Source organism: Maniola hyperantus, chromosome 16 (genome assembly GCF_902806685.2).
Source record: "Maniola hyperantus chromosome 16, iAphHyp1.2, whole genome shotgun sequence".
NCBI classification, from domain to species: domain Eukaryota; kingdom Metazoa; phylum Arthropoda; class Insecta; order Lepidoptera; family Nymphalidae; genus Maniola; species Maniola hyperantus.
In genome coordinates this window covers 3,957,423-3,962,027 of record NC_048551.1, presented here as the reverse complement: position 1 = coordinate 3,962,027, position 4,605 = coordinate 3,957,423, and positions in this window count along the sequence as shown.

Below are 4,605 nucleotides of genomic sequence, written 5' to 3'. Positions count from 1 at the left end.
AGCGTCATTCGGAGCAAAAGTTTAATGAATTTTTTGGTCTTTATATTAAAAGGCTCGAATTGACTGTTCGTTTTAAATTATTTATTAAAAATAAGTTACCTACTAAATAAAATGAGTTCAAGTAAGGATAGTATGGAATTTAATTGCACACCTAATTTGAGAGGAGGCTGAATTAGCAAAATACATAGAAGGTACATATATACCTATCACCTATATACTTTTTTAAATAAATTACTAGTTTCATTTTTTAGAAAAGCACTATACATGCCTCGACCGGGACTGCCTTTCTGGCCTCGGCCGTCAAACTCACACTCGACCAGAAAAAGCTTACTTCCCGGTCTCGTGCAGTAATGTACTATTACGGTCCGGTTACGGTAAACGTTAATTTTTATTTTTATTTTATTTCATTACAATTTAGTCCTTGACTGCGATCTCAAGCTCTCACATGGTGGTCAGGGATGGCAGTTTTATTGATAGCAGGGGTGGATTTTCTTAAAATCTTTTCTAAGAAAATGCGCCATAGAAAAAACCTACCTACCCAAGATAATTAAATAACAGTAATTAGAATACGAAACGAAACACGCGAGTCGCAAGGCATGGAGTCGATGGATCCAGGCGACGACGACACAAAACCGTGGCGTGTGGACGTAAGACCATAAGACCTAGTAAGTATGTCCTGCAGTCTGCTGTGGACGTCAGTCGGTTCATGACAACGACGACAATGACGACGGGAACTTTCATATTCTGTCCTAAGTCACGGTGCGTTTCTTCCTCTTAATCTTGCACATCATGATGATCTGAAAATAATATGAACCTTTTTAGACATACGTAATGCTAGGAGTTTTTACATTTGATTCACCATTTGTTTGTTAAACAGTAAAATACGTAATGTCGTATAGCCTTCGAATTAACCAAGCATGCGAATGACGTCTAATATAAGGCTTTCACGTTAATTCCTTAATCTTGAGCCTCGTTTTAGTGGAGATTAGGAAGGTTTGTAAATATTTGTGACACGTGGTTCAAAGTGACGAACGATAAGGCCCCTCTCACACTGGAAGAGGGTAACGTAACTAGCCGGCTGCAATTCACCTGTTCCTTACAACTTAAGTCGCGCCGCGCTGCAGTGTAGGTACCCGTGACTCAAGTTGTAACAATTTCTAGACATAATATTAACTCGCAGGCCGCAGCACCGTTTACGGGCACACGAATATATACTTACGTCCAACTGCTTGGATTTCATTAAAATGTTGAAATGTACAGAAAAATGAAATTCGGATCTAGTGATCACTCATACAAATACTTTGAGAAGAAAATTCTGGCATTCGGATTGGATGCAGTGCGTAAAGAGTCTAATGGTGATATCAGACTGTTCATTTGTTGTTAATTTCTGTCTTCCGTTCGGCATCTTTTACTCAAAACGTAAAGTCCGAATCAAAAAAGACAAAATGAAATGTGACAATCACTCCGAATGAACCGTCTGAAATCACCTTTAATGCTTTCACATATTACCTATGGCGTATCTACTTATCTCTCTATAGCTAATCCGTGCAATTTTGAAGAAACTTTTAGTGGATAAAAATTTGATGATTGCCTAAATGACTCGCTCGATCTGGCTATTAAGGTATTAGCAAGTCAATAGAGTAGGTATAGACAAGAATAAAGGACAACTTTCACTGTAAGACGTTGGTTTTTCCCGTTTTTCTGGCCAAATGAGAAAAAGCATCGCTAAATAAATTATATCGGCAAATTGTAATCAGTGAACTGTACACGGACATTGTAGCTTGACCTTGACATTCGTAAACTTTAACAGGGTGATACATTTTTTATATGCAACAGGTAGACAAGATGACCCATTTGTGAACAGTCGAAATTATAAGTCATCATCATCATCAACAACGCATCGCCAATTCACTACTGAGTACGAGTCTCAGGTACGGCATTATTTTAAGGAATAAAGCCATTTTTAGGGTTCCTCCGGTAAATAAAAAGCGTGTGTCGACCATGGTACGCGGTTGCGGAGTTTAAGCACTAAGTGAGTATTTTTTTAAAGAATATTAGCCATGGGCCCTTGACTAAACTTCCTCTTTCCCGTCCAATTAAGCATGAAGCTTGCGCTAGGATTAGGTACGACAATAGTGCATCGGATGGGGTTTGAACCGGCGACCTTCCGAATTTCAGTCCGCACCTTTAACCGTTGAGCTATTGTGGCTCTCAAACTGTTATACTATGTATTGTTGGGTATGATCCACTAAAAAAAATTCCTGACATTCATTCTGATTTTCTTCATCAAAATGTTTTTTCCTTTCAAAAGGGAGAACGGCTACCTTTCCGGTTTCGGTAGAAATTTCACAATTTTCGGATTTTCGGATAAGTAATCAAAAAGTACGAAAGAAAAGAAGAAAATCAGAAGTAAATTTTTCTATGGCATAATAATATGTAGATATGTAGTAGGTATTAGAATAACCAGACTATAAATAGATAAATATGGACAAAATACAGGAACATGTTATGTCTAACATGAAATGATTTATGCCTGAGGTAGTTAGAGTTACCTACACGCGGACATTGGGTTCGAACCCTGACACCTTTGTTTACATCCTAGAAAAACACTATCCTTGTGAATAATTTGAATTCTTTTACCCGCATGTTGTCGATGCGCGTTTTATGAATTATGATACTGGCTTATGTATGTTAATTGTTTGTGTATGAGTCGTCGATTTTTAATCGACTTCAAAAAAGGAGGTGGTTCTCAACTCGGCCCGTTTGTTTTTTAGGGTTCCGTACCTCAAAAGGAAAAACGGAACCCTTATATGATCACTTTGTTGTCTGTCTGTCTGTCCGTCTGTCTGTCAAGAAACCTACAGGGTACTTCCCGTTGACCTAGAATCATGAAATTTGGCAAGTAGGTAGATCTTATAGCTGACATTTGGGGAAAATTCTGAAAACCGTGAATTTGTAGTTACACCACACAAAAAAAATTAAATTGTGGTCATGTAGGTACTAATAATTAATATTTTCAATTTTCTAAGTAAGATAACTATTATCAAGTGGGGTATCATATGAAAGGTCTTCAACTGTACATTCTAAAACAGATTTTAATTTATTTTTATGTATCATAGTTTTTGAATTATCCTGCAAAATGTCGAAAAAATACGACTGTAGTACGGAACCCTCATTGCGCAAGCCTGACTCGCACTTGGCCGGTTTTTTATTTTTCTTAAAGGTCTAAGTCTATACAGACGGACTTTGGACTGCAAGCCGACAGAAAAATTGCACCAGGGCTACAGTTTTATTGCAGTTGACCACCGAGGAGAAAATAGAAATAGCACGGCGTTGCTGCGCATGCAAACTCTGCCATGTGGAAAATCACAAGTATTCAGAAGAAAATAGTATTGAAAAGTTTGACGCAACTGCTGACGCGCGTGCACCCTACTGGGTGCTATTTACATTGTACGGTCAAAACCTTCCATCAGACCAGACCAGAAACAATTTAATTTTATTTTAATTTTATTTTGCATATGTTATGAAGGCCCAAAATGTTTACAAATACTTACTTAAAATCTAAATATATAAAACGAAAAGGTGACTGCCTGACTGACTGATCTATCAACGCACAGCTCAAACTACTGGACGGAAATTTGGTATGCAGATAAAATCGAAATCGAACCTGGGATCTCCAAGCCTCCTATCCATACAAATTTATAGTCGCACCTAATGCTCCCTGGCGCAGTAGTCAGGGAGCATTAGGTGCGTTCCGCAGAAACTTCTCTGATTCCTTAGGCACGATGCTGTTCAGTTAGTACGTATTTCTACGCTAAAGGTACTACCACATCAATGTGACCAAGCGTGATCTCATCCCTAGATTGCTTTTCACTAGCTATCATGTCGAGCGGAAGACCTGCCTATGCCTAAGTTATGAACAAAAATCTGTCAAAGAATCGACTCGGCTTCGACAGGTACAATGTAGATGCCAAGGAGGTGTGGTTATTTTGTTAAGTATGTAGGTATATAAGTATTTTGAAAAGAATAAGCAGCATTTCGATGAAGGCTTTCAGTCGGCTTGATTTCTTGCAACATCTTGAACAATTATTATCATAATATTTCAACAATTTAACATAAAAATAATATTAAACTATAAGTATACTTATAAACCTTCCTCTAGAATACTTCATCTACTTATTGATGAATATTCGGCATTAAAATCCGTTGCGTAGGTTAAAATATCTAAGCGTACAGACGGCGGCAAACAACTTGGTTTTATACTATGGCGAGATTCCTTTGAGCTTAAAAAAATAACCGCACTCTTACGTCAAACTGTTGAACTTGCTGGATTTCGCTATCAGAGAAATGATGTAACGCTCTCGCGCCTAGACGACCATTATCAGCTGCAGAATCCTTATAATCTTCTGTCGTAAACGGAAATCTTTCGCTTTAACGCGTTTAGTATATTATCATTGAAGTATGCACGTATACATGTATATGTGGATATATTGGTATAATACTGGCAATAACCTTACATATTATCCTTACGACGAGCTAATGCGAGTTGCCAGTCAAACATTTAGAGCTGATCGTATAAAAAAAGGACGTATTCGCGGCCGGCGT